The following is a 16,587-nucleotide window of genomic DNA, read 5'->3' on the forward strand; positions in this document are numbered from 1 at the left end:
CTCATGGAAGATAATATTTATGAAAGCTATGATCATGTAGGTGATACCTAATCATACATGATTACCTAGTCCAGACGGGAATTGAATGAGGTCAGTGAAAAATAACTGAATTATCACAGTTGGAAGTAATTTTGGATCGAGCCATCACGTGTTTATTTGGTCTAAATTAAATAGAATTGAATTATAACAGGTTTGGGATTTCAGACAGAAAAAAAACCTGAGAAAGTAAGGGCACAGGTCAGTGAAAACACTTGGACTGAAAAAAATAAATCAGTTTAATTATCTCAAGGAGAGGGAAACTATCAGGACTTATTTTGGAGAAGAAACAAAAAATCTGAGTAGAAATATGAGATCAAATAACACAAGCAAAGAAAATAGAAAAATATAACATGTTTTAGAAATACACATTATAGAATTGTGTACTGAAATGTATATGATTATATTATCTGCTATATTATGATTGTTATATTTAATATTGATATTTAATAAAATTAAAAAATATATAACGTTAGTAGGAGTCACTGAGAGAGCACAGACAGCAGTTGCCCTCTAACAATGATCTACTATTGGCTTGTTCAGATTTCAGAAGCTTGTCAACAGACACATCCTCTGTGCTTGATAATATTAATGGGTTGGAAGGCATTAACATGAAAATAAAAAGGAAAAGTGCTGTCAGTAGATGATTGCTCTAGACCAGGAATAACGTGACCAAGTATCTTAACCCAGCTGGTTAGCTGGGCTAACCAATCATTGAAATTGCAGGAGAAAGTGAACCCAGTTCCAAAGAAAGTAGCCCTCAATATACAATATAACAAAGACTGTATAATTCATTTCTCTCTAAACTCTTTTTCCTCAGCAGTAGACAGAAAGAGACTGTGTTCCAGCCCCACGTTTTGAGGTGAGTCTGTTTCTTCATTCACTAGAACTGTTGAGTCACCTGGTGATCTCACCTGATTTCAATGATGCAATAATGTGGAGTTCATAGAGAACATTATGAACCCAGCAGGGAAGCTGGGTAGGGCTCTCTCTGTGGGGGAGGCATTTCAGTATCTGGAGTGGATGTGGCTGCTGGGTGGAAGGTGGAGTAGGTGAGTTTGGCTGTTTGACAGCTTTTAATCTTTTTCTTTTTAAGTTTTCCTGGAGTAAATAGCAATGGCTTAATGTTTTCTTGTTTGGTTGTTGTGTAGTGGTTTGGAAAACATTAAGATCAACAGGACTAATTGTGTGAAGTATTTCATGAACTGTAACTGGAGTCTCTTTTAGTGAGTTAAAGTATCTTAAGTTATAAAAGTAAAAGATAAAAACTTTGTCCGTTATCATATTTCTAATGTGCTTTGAAAATAGTTCCACGTTTATTTGTTTAGAACAAGATTATTTTTCAAGATACAGAAACTACTGAAGCTTTTTCTGCAGCCCTTTCACAGTTAAAGCTGTGATTCCAGTATTTTGACTGAAGGCTGTTTTCAGCTACTTCTGGTATTTGCATCTCAGTTTAAACAGGGTTCTGACTGATGTGTCTGAATGGAATGAATTTGATAAGGAAGATGGATAGATATGAAATTCCTGAAGTGCAGTTATGGAAAGGAATTTTATCAGTTGGCTCTAAAGCAACCTCACTTGTAAAACTACATATACAAGGCTATCTTGTGCAATTGCTGATACTCCTATAAGGTGTGACGTTATGCAGCGGTGATGTGGAGGTGTAACTTTCTGTGCCCAGATTGCCGTAGCATAGTGCTCCTGTATGGGTCTTGCTGTTGTCAGTGACTGTTTCTGTGCTCTGGGGGAGTAGGAGGAATAAGGAGACCTGCTAAAGTGCAGGGGCAGCTCCTATACAGCAGTAAGTTTGTTTTCTCATATAAAACTACATAGGCAGTTCACTATATTGCTCTGGGATGGGCTGACCAACTTCATCCAAGCTATGTTCCTTACTTTTCTCTTTCCCCACCACTGTGACATTTTCAGGATTGCAGACCTGCAGGGTAAATACTGGTAGATGTAAACTGACAAGTTTCTGGTGTGTGTTTGAAAGAAAGAAAATTTTTATGCCGGTGTGTTGTCTTTAGAATGCTGCAAATGTTTCCTCAGGAAATAGTTCTTTAAGTAGAAAACCTGTAAGTGTATGCAAGTGTAGAGGTGATAGCAAAGTTGGCGGTACCCTGTTTCATGTGCAGTGGTGTCTGAGCTTCTCAGAGGAAAGCCACAGCTCAGTGAAAGGCCATGGCTTGGCACTAAAATGCCTGCAAAAGGGAGGGGGTGAGGGGACTGGAAGATGATGATGCTTTCTGTAATTCATACGAGTTTCAAGCTTGTTTATGTGGGAAGAAATGGCTTTTTAGCATGCATCCTAGACCTGACAAAATCATAATAAGGCACAAAAGACACAACTGTCCTATGACTTCAAACAAAAAAAGAAATTTGATGGTGAAACAGAATGGGAAGAGATTGATGGCATTAATAAAACTATCCTACCAGCATAATCATAGCTGGAAGGAATATATATCAAATAGACAAAGGGGAAGGTGTTACACTTCTTGCAACGGATAAACTGTACTGAAGTCACTAGGACAAATGACTTACTAAAAAGCAAAAAGTACATGCAAAGCTTCTAGCACTTGTACTTCATCTGGTGCATACTCACACAAGGATGGGGAGAGAAGGCATGGTAATAAAGCAAAATTTTAATCTGATTCCCCATGAGGATGAAGAAATCCAGCCTCTCTGTTCAGATCCCTGTGTAGCCATCCATGCTTTCTAAATAGCTGAAAAATGGCAACAGATGGATCAAGAGAAATTGAATATATTAGAGAACCACATACACTCACAGGCTAAGCATCAGATTTAGTCTAATGAATGCAAGATCAGCTTGTAATGCAGATAAGAATACTGATTATACAGTCATTACCATGTTTTGAGTATTTCAGTGCACATGCCTGCATCCAGCTGAAGTCTGAAATAGTTTTCTATCCATTTTGTAAGGGGTGCTCATGTTTTATTTATTTAGAGGAGTGTTTAGAATCCTACTGTTATATATAATGAGTGGGGGATGGGAGCAGAGATGTGAATGTCTTGATTCAGTTCTGAGCCATTCATGCTCCTTCCATTCTTAAGTTTTCCTGGAGCCAATGTTTCCTCATCCCCACCTCCCCCTTCCATGCCCAACAGCAAAGCACTCTAAACGCATTGTGCTTTCTGTATGCTAAGGGCTGGAGTTGACGTTGGTAATTGTTCCATTATCAATTATGTGAGGAGACAAAGGGAATGAATACCGAGTTACTGTGTGTGTAGGAGATCTGAGGTGCACCGTCTTTTCCTTATGTGGAAAGCAGAATGCTCTGTTGGCATGGGTGCCATGTGTTAAATACTCTGCATTGCTGCAGTGATGGAGGTGTGTTCTGATGTCTTTATGTTGCTGTGGTATTTGAAAACCATGTGCCATTAATCAGGTGACGGTTTGTGCCTGAATACTGCTGTGGTGGGTGCTCTATAAATACCTGAGAGGAAAGAGGGGTGAAAGAAGGGATAGACTGATAGAAATGGCCTTATCCCAGAAGCTGGCCATTATGAGTTAAGGAGACTAAAAATTAATTATAATCAACTGAAAACTCAGCACAATAAAAAGAGAAGCTGAAGTAGAAGCTCCCTTTCTTGAATTGTGACACTGTAGCTGATTAAAATTGACAGGACATGCTCCATTATCAGGCATATGGAGTAGTCAAAGCATACGAAGGGAAAAGCCTGTCTGAGGCTTAGTGTTATGTTAGGACCCAGGACTTGTTCACCTTCCTTCTGTGGACCTCTTATGTCACTGTAGTCATGTCACTTATCCTGTTTCCCTTTCTAAGCATAGTTAATCTACCTTTTCTTTGGTAACTGAGCGTGGAAACGTTACTTTTCATAGTGAAAGTGCATTGGCTACTATAATAAATTCAAGTACTATGTCTAGTAGAAGATTCTTGCTAGGATAGTTATCTGTAGTAGAAGGATGAAACAGCATTTGTCTCTCTCATGCTTGCTCTGCTCTAGACATTTAATGCTGATTGTGACCAGATCTCAACAAAACTCACTTGGTATCAGAAAGTGCAAGGGCAGCGTTTCTGCTAGTTTCTTTTGCATTGCAAAGCCCTCTCTGTAAGGGAAGGACCTAGGGCTGTGCAGACTCCAAGAGCATCTCCTTAAAATTACTCTTTCCCCTCAGTCTGAGATGGGAAACTTGAAACAGGTTTTGAGAAAACTGTATACAATTGTTCAGTGCATTTGGTTAAATTTAGACGTTGAATTGAGACCTTCTGGAATAGGTGCTGCCGAAGTCGAGCAATAAGTGAGAGGCAGGGGGCATCCAGGTCCTCTTGCAAAGAAGTGCTTGTAAATTCACTTAATTTTACACCTTACCCTTTCCAGGCCATCTTTTTGTGGGGCACAGACTATTTTTTTTTTTTTTTCTGTTCTGCAGAAGCATCTTCAGCTAACATTCATAAAAGCCAAATATTGCTGTAATGTCTACAACTTCTTGTGTCTGAAGGGGGGATAATACTGCTTAGTAAACCTTTATTCTTTGATATTTTGGTATCATTGCCAAAATATGCAGTGTTAATGATGGCTTGCTCTCTGTTAGTGAACAGCTGGGGCTACTTATATAGGAGAACTGTTTGTTCAGGGCTTGAACTGGTGATTGAGCACCTGGTGAAGAGGTGTGGCTGGCTGAGGGAGCACAGGCAAATCATTTGCATCTGTGATCCCCAGGGGCCAGAAGACTCAGTTTGGAGTCACCCTGGACTTATATGAGTGTCAGCCACCAAAGAGAGGGCATTTCTTGCACCTAGGCTGCTTCCTGAGGAGTGCTGCAGAGCCAGAAAGCCCCTTCTCCAGTTGGGTGAGTTCCATGCTTCTTTCTCTATATGGCTGCTGCCTTACCTGCAGATACTTTGCCTGGAATCACTGAGAACCTGTCAGAAGCAATTTTGCTTCTTTGTGAGCAGAACAACTGGCAAGCTAAATTGTATTCTGCTCTTGAATGCATTGAATGTTGCTGCTTGATGTTCAAGTGACCTGATTAGTTTCAGGTGTCATGTGGAGAAGAGAAAGGGCTCATGTTTCTGAAAGCATTATAACATATAAAATAGATCAGCATGTAATTCACTGTGCTGTTCTGGAAGCTGTCTTCTACTATCTGGTATTTGATTGCTATATATTTGTGTAAATCAATGCACCAAATCTTGTGGCAGGTGCCTTCCGTTAAGCCTTGCTTTTTGTTTTTCTGATCAATTCTATGATAAATGAAAAAGTGTTTTTCTCAAGCATGTCTATGCCACAAACTCAAAATAGGTTCTCACTGCAGATTAATTATTTGAAAGCTTAGAATATGATCTCAGCACTGGTTTTATTGAGTTTGTTTTGGTGTTTTTTTTCCACAGGCTATTATATCTTTCAGTATCATGTAGGCTACAGGGTAGTTTTTTACCTGGTTTGAAAGAGATCTGTTTGAGTTTGTCAGCTGCATGTCACAATTGCATTCCATTTTGTCCTTGTCAGCTGTCTTATAATACAGGTACTTCTCAGGCAAAGTGCCTTACTTCTGTATTTTATATTTATGCATTTGCTTTTTCTGTGCTAATTTGATGTTTGATAAGTCATTTTTGGCAACTACATCCTGTAAATTTCTTAGTAATGTTTGACTGAGTGCTTTCAGATAATCTGTTTTTGTGTTAGTAGAAGAACTACTGTATTGAAGTAGCTGTGCCAATTTCTATGATGAAATAAATTGATTTCATCTCTAGCCAAGGTCAGGATTTCATGAGGCTTCAATCTCTGTAGGTGGTCACTTAGATCACATTATGGATCACTTAGCACTGCCTCTTGAAGAAAGAAAAAAAACCAAAACCCTTAGGATACAGCTAGTTTCAGTTAAGTAAGTTACTAGATTATTTTTGGAGGGGACAGAGTGCTAATCCTGTTGCAAACAAGAGGATAATCTGACTGCCTATAATATTCTTGAATTAGTTAACAATGATTAGCCAAAAAAGCAGATGGGGGCACTCAGCTTCTGAGACAGATGTGTGTGTTCCTCAATACTATGAAGAGGGAAGTCTTGCAGTAATTTATGTTTGAAATTCTGTTCTGCTTTTGCTTCAGAGCTGGATATAAATATGTGCTTTCTTTAGCATTAATTTGCATAAGGAGAGCATGGGATCATGTCAGGGAAAGTCTATCACCTGTGTTGTCTTGGCTCAGTACTGTTGGAAAATAGTGTAGCTTTTGTGTTCTGTGTTCCTCACCTTTTGTGGAAGCTTCTACTACTGCATTTTTGCTTCAGAAAGCCTCCCTTCCTCTGTTACCAAGTACTGGGCACCCCAGCATGTTTTTTCCTAATAAGTCATTTAGGCAATGCTGTCAGAGGTCACGCTGATAAGAAGACTTCTGTGTTCTTCATGGGTATCTTGTGACTTTGGCATGTGGTTTTGTTGCTTCCTTTCCTGTGAAGGCTCTTTGGTAGTCTCAGCATGGCAGGTGGCATTTATTTTTTCCATTGCTGAAGAATGTTTTTGTACAATGGGCAAGTCATACATTGCTATTCACAGAAAGCCAGTAGTTTCCTTTGTTATGTATGCATCAAAGTGCTATAAAGAAGCATGAGCAAGTTCAGGAGTCTCATGGAATAAATGTGGAATCTAAACTTTTCTCAGGTAATGTTCGTCCTGTTTCTAGGCCAGGTAAGAGACAACTGAGGCACCTATGCTGTGAATGTGGAGTGGGTGGGATACTTAAGACTGTCTTCAGGCTCAGATTCTTGCCAATATAGCTGCAGCTAAAGTAGTAGAAATAGTCTATTTTTGGGGCTGAAATTCCTCAAAACATCTACATCCTTATTATGAAATATGAGATTTGGAATACCAGTTCTACTGTCCAAAACCCAGAGGAGAATAAATGATGAAGCAACCATTTCTTAGTATAAATTTAATTTAAGCTGATTATTGGCTTGGCTCCTTGTGAACTTGCCAGAAGTTTTGCTGTGTAACTTTATGTTTAGCTCAAGACCACCAGCCAAACCCAGACTTTCTTCAAGTAAAAGACATGCACTGGTGATCAAAGGGAAAAATATAAATATCATTATACTTTGCTTGTTTTGCGTAATACTAGCCATATAGACTGTAGTTACTTGGCAGATGGAAATAAAATGCAGACCTTGATGTATTCTTATTAGATAATAACCTGTACTGGATCATGTGGTGTATGGGTTTCCTTATCTTTCTAGTGATGAGTTTCAGTGTGTAATAGCATGGTGGAAGAGGGAATAGGCTGCAGAGGTACTACTACTGTAATCAGTCTCTCAACTCAGTTTTTCTGGGCTCTCTCCTTACTCAGGAGGTTCCCTAAATATACTGTTGGAGGATGGATGATCACTTCAAGAACTCATAAACTGAAAAGCATTCAAAATTAACACTAGATGAAGACCCCATGTCTGTCTCTGCTATATACCTGACAGAGACCAGCCATCCCTTCTTTCCTTGCATTTCCACTCCTTTCTTTATACATGCTAAATCTGTTCTACTGGATGTAACTAGGTATAGTTGCAGTGAGTGAACTTACATTCTTCATAATGTTTGTGTTTTTTTTTTTTTTTTAACTCTCAGCAACCTTGTCTCTGAATTTCTGCAGCCAACAGTGGTATTTTAAACACGATAATATTTATGGAAATTTCTATAGGCAGAATGGGAAGAGAACACAATACCACGTAAGAAAACTTGTGACAGTTGGTGAAAACTCAGGGGTATTTTTAGCTATCCTGTAGCAGTCTGAGACTTTGCATGTGATCCACTGTTAATGCTTTTGATGCAATCAGCATCATCAGATCACAAGTGCCAGTAACAATTTAACATGTCAGACTGTGATAGTTTTAAGTAACATAATGCTTATCTGTTGGCCTCTGAGGTGAGATCATTTTTAAAAGTTGTAAGATGGTATTGCATCAGATCTAAAAATGCTTTGCATAATTTTAAATTTGTGACTAGAAACTAAAGCAGTAGATATGTGACTGGTTTTTATTTGCTAATTTAGACTGGGGAAAAAGGAGGTTGAAAGGAGACCTCGCTGCTCTCTTCTAATGTCTGGAAGGTGATTACAGTGAGAGTGGGACTGGTCTCTTTTCTCACTGGTGACAGGACAATGGGAAATGGCCTGCTTGCAAGAAGAAGCTGTAGTTTGTCATCTGGTCAAACATCACAGTAGAGTGTCAGTTTCCCTCGTATAAAATGTACTGTCTTCTTTGTCTTTACCATTTAAAATATATGTATTCCTTAGCACTTTATTGGCATTGTTTCTTTGCTTATGAGGACTGGCTTTTATTAACTCTAGCTGGTGGCCTGTATGTTCTGTAATAAGGAAGACTGTCAAATCTCTGCCAGCCACCTGGACTGTCAGCAGTATCATAATCCATGAATCTACGTATGTGACATCTGTTTCATTGTTGTCATAATCACTGTGATCTCTGTGGCAGCCCAGATCACCTTGGTGAATGGGGCACTGAAGCAGATGGACTGTACTTACATGTTTCATTCTGGCAGCTGAGGTATGGTAGATACTTGAAGTACCACAACAACCAACTACTGCAGTGGGGGCAAATATCTTCAGTCATCACTAATGCATCTAATAGCATGCTTCTAGAAGGGGAGAAAAAACTACCTGTCCCACCTGAGTTTCATCATATTCTCAGTTACATTCTAGCAGTGGGATGGGTCTTCAGTATGCATTGGCTAGCAGTCCCTTCCTCTTGGAGTGTATCTGCCCAGCAACACTGATGTATCCTGTGCTGAGAGTGATCTGGGAATGCTGTTACTGAAATGGGCAAATATGGCAGGAAAAAAAAGCCTTTTCATTTTATATGTTCCATTCCTCAAAGCTTTAAAGTTTGAATTGTCAGTTTCAAACCCAGCTGGCTTTCATGCTTTTCCGTACGATAGTATTGCCAAAATACCAACAATGGTCTCAACTGTTGGTTTGGCACAGCTGTGTTCACAGTGGTCTTCACAAAACAACTGCAATATTTAGAAAAATGCACAAGAAACTTGAGCCTGTGAAATACTTTTGTACAAGGCATGACATTGAAAAGATTTTGCTCTGTTTTTCAATTTCTCAACTGTGGGAATTTCCAGTCTTCAGTGACAGTTTCTCTTATTACTGTTTATTTAAAAAAAAAAATGCAACTCAGCAAAAAACAATCAATCCTATTTTAGTAGTTCTAATAATGAAATTATTTTTGTCAATCCTGTTGTTTCATGGAAGCTACAAATGAGTTTCTTATTATAAAACTGCTTGTTCATTCAAGCAGAAAGCAAACTGATCCTGTTTAGCCAAACTGGACTTGCATCTAAAGGAAAAAGAACAAATCATGCATAGTAGGGGTTCTCACACCCAGCCAAAATGCATTTGCCCCCAGTGTTTCCTCTTCTTGACCCTATTGTTGTCCTTTTGGAAGCTCCAGGCCTCTCATCTGGGAATCATCTGAATTATGTCCCTAGTCATCCCAGCATCATTGAAATGTGTGCAGATTGATCTCTTCCAAGCTGTGAGGAGGGCTGTGAGCTTTATCTTCCAGATGTTTAGAGTGCTTATCAAGATGGTGCAAGCCCTCCAATGCTACTTAATATGTAGATAATACCTAAGGATTTAATGGGGCAGGTACCTAGATACTATGAGAAGTCCTGTGACCATCAGCCTCTAAAAGGATTTTAGGCTCTAGAAAAAGGTGATATTTAGGAAGAAGTGAAATTATTGCATGGCCTACACTGTTCTGTTTAACTGGGTTGTTAACATTTCTTAGCCAGTTAGAGGTTATTTTCATGCTAAATTTAGTTGTAGTTGTTTCCACTTCTCAACGTGTTAGGGAAGTGTCCACAGCCAGTAGACTAAATTTTTAATTGGCAATCCATCAGTTATTCTAGTTCTGTTTCATCTGACCCATTCTGTGCGTGCTGAGTGAAACCATATTAGAGTATCCCTGCGAAGTGAGGTGTTGTGCTGAATTCAGACAATTTCTCATCTTGAAGATTCTTTCATAAGTACTTTGTTTCTAGTCTACCCCTCAAGTAGTTGTCTTGCTTCTGACAGCCCCTTGAGTCTTTTAGCTACTTGTGCCAGCTATACTGACTGTGCTTCACCTCCTATGCAAATGGAAAAATGCCATTAGTTTCCTAGGCATGCCTTGCCCTAATTAGACCTATTCTGTATACTGGATGATGCCTGTTAATTGGTCACTTCTAATCAGTGGCTGTCAGGGGAGCGCTTGGTAATAGTATAAGCTATAACCAGAACCTTATCCCACATTTGGGGGTTTCTTCTGTAACTGCTGCAACAGTCTGACAAGTTATTAAAAAGATAAATATTTGAAACAAATGCATGGAAAGGTCAGCTGAAAGAATTTGAGCTGTAAAGCTACCACTTCGGGGAATAGAGAGAAAATGACCTCCTTTGCTGTGGTGGTTGTGCTGAAATATTGCCAAGCCTTGAAATATTCACATGATTGGTTGGCTGCCAAAAATTTGTTATTCATGAAATGCTGAGTGTATACAAGCTTGTAGAGCTATTAGAGATCCTAATGAACTACAATAGAGACTTGCTTTGCAAAAGGCAGAGGAAGCAGCTTGTCCTTCCAGCTCCTTTGTTTTGGTGGAGATCTGCAAGAGTGGGAAAAGACAACTAAGTGGCTTTATTTGTTGAGAGACTGGCTGACTGATTGCTCATGTGTACAGAAAGGTATTTGCCATGCAGGCAAGCCCTTCTCCTCAACTCACTAGACATTTGTTATTAGAATTTGAGTATGTGTGCATCAGTAGTGGTCCCCACTTCAGACCAGACTGACTGCTCAGTTTTGGATTAGTGATCAGTGCAGCCGCCCCCTTCCCTGAATTCCTTCTCTCCTGGCTTTGCACATCTGACAAAGATGGCAAAGTGCTTGATTAGATGGAGAATCACGTCCTGCTGCTTTGTCACTCGTTTTTGGCTTATTCAGCTAAGTAGCTTACTGCTTTACTTGTAATTGCAAGACAGGCACCATTAGTAAGCTTCTTGCTTTATTGAAATGAGGCTCTGCTCCATGTGTTACCATTCACATACTTTCTGATTACCGGAGCCAAAAGGTTTCTTTTATCATTGGCTTTCTGTCCTTTTTTGTTTTGCCTTTCTTTCAAAGCATTTACAACTTAACCCTGATTTATTTTTTTTCTCTCCCTTCGGCATTAAATTGAGAACTGCAGGTGACCTCCTAGGCAAGCGTTCAAACTATTCAGATCTCTCTGAAAAGTCTTTGCCTGAATTTCCTTCATGTTCTGGCCATTAGGCTAATGCTAAAAAAGAATTTGGAAAGTGGTCTGATACTTATGGCCGGAGACTTGGCAAAATTTCTGAGAGGAAAACTAAAAGGCAGTTAGAGGGTTGTGCTTTACTAAAAATGCGAACAGATCATGGCTTTTGTTCATTGTCTTTCCCCTTTCTTGCTTGAGAGAAAGGTCAGGGCTCTTCAGTTTCTCACACCTTGGATACATATCACTATTGCAAGGATTAAATGTTGTTCTTGGGGTGCTGCATACTTCTCATGTAATCTAATAGTTTCTAGGATAATCCTTGCTATAAAGGTTGGAAGAGAATATAAAACACATGTAATAGGGGTTTATTGAACTGTGCAAGCAGAACAACGTATCCCTCAAAAATAATAGAATCTGCACAAGACTTTCACTGAAGGAACATCAATCTGTAAACATCAAATAAATTGCAAAATGCTTGACTTGTTGAAAACACACTGAAAATATTTGTGACCTTTCCCATGAGCTCTCTGCTGTCCAACACTGTGTATTGCCTGCTTTAGTATGCCAGAGGGTATAGGCTATTTTCCTATGGTATGCTAATAACCTATTTGAATATGCTGTATTTAAATTAATAAAACATTATCTAACAGAGCCATTAGCTGCCCTGTATTGTTGTAAGGTAGTAAAACTGCGGCTTGCAAGTACAATTTCAGCTTCCTGAGCAGAGGTGATTCCTGCACTTGCAAACTGTCCTAGATAATATCTGAGACTATTCTAAATTCTGAATGATATGCCATTAGGACTTCAGCTTAAGTTCTGGGGAAACAGATGCATCTGTATCAATCTGCTGGGAAAGGTACTGTGTGTTTGTGACAGCAACTTGGGCAGTACTTCATGGCTACCTGCACTTGTGCTGTGAAGCCAGAGCAGAAGCCGCTCTGAAGCACAAAAGGAAGAGCTTGTCTTCACCTCGTGGCTTTTTTTTTTTTTTTTTTTTTTTTTTTTGCTGGTTTTCCAACGCGAGCAAGTTGGAAACGTCATGTTCGCGGTTGCCTGGATTGATGCTCTCTCTGTCGGCGCGGGGCTCGGGCTTTGCAGGGTGTTTGCTGGGCTTCAGCTGACCCCTGGTGGCAGCTGTGCGACAGACCGGAGCCGGTGGGTCCTCCCGAGGCTCGGAGCGATGTTTCACCTCCTTGGTGCTTATTTTGTCCTACTTCTGCAAACTCGTGCAGAAGGTGGGAAAGGTGTGTGTATTATATGCATGTCACAAAGGTAGGGATGATCCTGATGCTGTACATGTGCAGCTAGTTTGCTCTGTCCTCAGAAGGGTGCAGAAATCTGCCTGAGGGAGGGAAAGGCAGATGCTCTTTGTGTCCTCCTAATGACCAGAAACCACTTAGGAAAAATTGCTTCTCCAAAAGCGATGTTGGATGGTCTGCCGGGGGGGTGGTGGAGTCACTGTCCTTGGGGGTGCTGAAGAAACAGGGTGTATAGCACTTTAAGGGAATGTGGGTTAGTGGGAAAATATGGGTGGTAGGTAGATACTTAGACTATATGATCTCAGAGGTCTTTTCCAGCCTTAATGATTCTATGACATGTGCCCCTTGGTTGCTTGCATCAAGAGCCTCAGTGATGTGAAGAGAAATCAAGTATTTTTGTGTGATGTACTTGGGCCAGGGAGGAAAGAGAAGAAATGATGACATGGTGGGGAAATAATCCCACTTCTGTAACTATTTCTATGGCAGATATAGTTCAGTAAATACCCTATAGCAAATCTTTGAAAGGGGACTTTCATCTGCAGTGATAATTATTCTAAAATCTCTTATGTTTCTGAGGATGTGTTTATTTAAAGCCATGAGGAAAAAGTTAGTTCCAAACTTTTAATGTTACTCCAGTTAATAGGTGTGTGTGAAAAGTATGCAGCTATAAAAAGAGCAATAAAGGCATCTGTGTGCAGCATGTGTACTTCAGGGCTGTATTGTCCCGGGACTGGTCTAAGATGATCTTGAAGCCAAATTTCAGATCCAAGCAAAACTGAAAGCCCAGAACTTCTGTCTGGCAGCCGGGTGGTGTTATGAAGTCAGTTGTATTTAATTGCGTGCTGTAGTTATCTGTAACCATGACAACTATTCCCAACAACAATAAATTATTCCACTTAGAGGTCTGGGAGCCAATTATCCTGTATGTTAAAGTTATACAGTATAAGGGCTTCAGCGGAGGGAAAAGTCAGACCTCAATAGCTATGGAGAAAGCAGCCGCCTCCTGTTGCTGGGGAGAGCTGGCCTAAAGCTCAGGTTTCTCGTTTGAGGAGATTAGTTTGTTCTGCCACACACACACACAGGCTTCCAAGGTCTTCAGCTGGAGCTACCTGCACATAAAAGAGTGACTAATGTGGCAAAAGATTTAAGTATTTAAGTCTCTTTAACATAATCTCCATTAATTTTTATGGATTAAGGAATTCTGTGTTAATGCAGTCACAGAGGCTTTTGAACTTCTTGTTTGCTAATTGGTGGATAGAAAATAATTCCTTTTGTATGTCCAGATAACTGTGGATGGTTGGCAAATTAAGGAATTAGAGAAAACTCTGCTGAAGGCTTTTATTGTCCTCTTGATAAACATGTAGTAAGCAGTGAAGAATTAGGAAAAATACCTAGAAATGGTTGATAGACTTTCAATGTGCAAATTGCCAAATCATCTAAGCTAAGAAGGTCAAAAGGGATGTTGTCTGAGGTGAGCCTTTACTCTGTCTTGAAAATAATGAATCTTTGGAGTAGTCAGTCAGAAGGATGCTGAAAACAAGAAGCTTCACTGAGGTTACAGTCCTATGGCAACAACAATTCTTTAAAAATCTTTTAACTCTGGATATTTCAAGATGCCTCTGCAGTGATTTGCTTTATCTGCAAGTTTCTCCTGGTCAGAAGCTGGGGTTAAGGACACTTGTTTGCATGGGAAGGTGCATGCATTGCAGTGTAGGGAGGGCTGCACTAAGGAAGGCAGCCTTATTGTAAGTGGGTATGAGCAAGACGGTGGACTTCTTTCTAAAAGGTGCTGGAATATCATGTACCCTAAGCTTAACCTGTCTGAAACAGGACTCCAAATACTGTGCCTGCAAGGAAATGTGACACTGCTCAATAACTTCTGGGGAGCCCAATGGATGGGAGGGGGCACAAATCCCTCTCTATTCCATGTAATTCAATTAAGCTCTTAGGTGAGGGATTGATGTCTGAAATCATTCCCCTTATCATTGCTGTTACTTTCATTTGCTGTTGCCAACAGCAGTATAAGACAAACACTGAACCAGCAGCTGACAATCTCCAATACGTATGTTTTTATTGGTACAAAAATAGTGTCTAGAAAGCATTGATTACTTCCTGAGATTTAAGATATGATACACTTAAGATACACTTACTGTTTTGACCACACATTCTTTGTGCTTCTCTACCTCTCTGGTTAAATTTATTTCAATCATTCCAGCCCTTGACTCTGCTTTACTGAAGCAAACTTAATGAACAAATTAGGTAAGTATGTGTTCTAGGGAAATCACAGTATTCAGAGAATATAAGTAAGCATTAATAGGTTTCCTGTTTGTTCTAATGTGAACTACATATGAAAGGTAAAAAGCATGCGTTACAATGTGAAAGATGCCTGGTAGACCTTAAACAGCAGAATAACACAGCAAGAGCAGGATTTTGCTCAGCCTGGCCTCTTGTATCGCAATGGCTCAGCTGCACCAGTTCACTGCTCTGCCTTTGCTGTTGCTGGCACAGCCAAAAGATGTGTTGCTGTCATGCTCCTAGAGCACAGACTCTGTGCATTGCTTTGTTCTTAATGGATAACCCCTCTGGAAAGAAAAAAAAAACAAAAAAACAACAGGGGTCCATAACCAGCACTGCAGCAATTGTCTTCAAAATTTCCCTTTCCGGGAAACTGTCGGTCTTTCAGCATCATCTAAACATCCTGCTTACTCTTGCAATAGCAGCTTGTAAAAAAAAAAAAAAAAAAATAATTAAAATATTGTTCTGCTGCTCTCTCCATTCTTTCCCCCTCTTCCTTCCTTTTGCATATATATGTATTCCTTAGTAGGAAAGGCTCTGAGACTGTTTCCTGTGTTCATGCATACTCTAGCAAGGATCTGCAAGGCTCAAGCAATTTCTTGTCTCTGCTCTGGTATGAAGATGTCACATGGGAATTATTGGAATGTACCATATTGCAGTATCTCCTGGTCACTTGGCTATACGATGTGCTGAATTTGAGAGCCTAGGCACAGTGTACTGTGAACGTGCAGCTGATGATCCCATGGTAAGCATAGTGATGCTGAGGTGACGCCAGCAGTAGCTGTACCCCCTGCCTGAGGAGTGACATCGCTGGGCTACAGGGCCTAGTGGGCAAAGGGCTGTCTGTGACAGCTCCAGTCATGGCAAATAGTGAGCCAGGTTCAGAGCTCAACCAGGGAGCCTTGTGTGGGGTGGAAGGAGATGGGGGCAGGTCTGCTGCTGGCAGAGGAGCTTCACCAGAGCACTGTATGATCATAGTCAACAGCAGAATCCTCTTTGCTCAGTGTAAGAGCCTGTGATGCCGAGTTTACACCTCTGCTTGCATATGTAGTTAGTGAAAAACATGTTTTCAGGATGTGAAAACTTGAAGTTAACTTAATTTACTCAATGATTTTAAACATGATTAAGCAATACTATTTTCTCCTCTGATACCTAGAAAATTGTAATGGTGCGTGTGTTGGGTTCAGCACAACAAATGCAAACAAACTGAAAACAAAACTTCTAAAATTACCCATGACAAATTACACCAAGGAACTGAATTTTTGTTTTGCTGCTGTTTTATGGATGTTAAGTCTGATTAATTTTATCTAGTTGTTACTTTATCTGGATGGCATTTTAATCTGTCTATTCTGTAGTAGAGGACCATGATTTCTGCTTTATTCCAATCTGATGTTGGAGGCTACGTAGAAATATATAAAATGTGATGTAACACCCTAGTATGAAATTACACAATCTACTGGTAGCTTGCAAAACCTCTGCCATCAGTTCCTCAAAGGAACAGAGAGTGCTTCTCTGCATCTTTCCGTCCTATCACAGGACTAGTGTTTCTCCCCTTCCTCTAAGGGAACAATTCTAGCAAGCAGAGAAGCATCGCAGAACAGAAGGCAAACTGGTTGCTCTTAAATTGCTAATGCAAAGTATATACCCATGTCTGCAAGGAAATTTCAGTAAGCACAACATTTCTGATTATTTTTTTTGAGTGGGGAGAGTTTCCACTTAAAGTTGCCTTCACTTCT

The 16,587-nt window shown here is 40.0% G+C and overlaps 1 long non-coding RNA gene across 1 annotated transcript in view; it reads left to right on the plus strand.

Annotated features, from left to right (window-relative positions):
* The first annotated feature begins 1,003 nt into the window (after positions 1–1,003).
* LOC107313549 (uncharacterized) overlaps positions 1,004–16,587 on the plus strand; it is a 112,397-nt gene continuing 96,813 nt past the window's right edge. The window contains exon 1 of the long non-coding RNA XR_001555056.2: positions 1,004–1,088. This is a non-coding gene — a long non-coding RNA (uncharacterized LOC107313549). The remainder of the gene's footprint in view (positions 1,089–16,587) is intronic.

This window comes from Coturnix japonica, chromosome 4, assembly GCF_054131305.1.
Source record: "Coturnix japonica strain WE chromosome 4, WE-NBRP24, whole genome shotgun sequence".
Classification (NCBI taxonomy): Eukaryota; Metazoa; Chordata; class Aves; order Galliformes; family Phasianidae; genus Coturnix; species Coturnix japonica.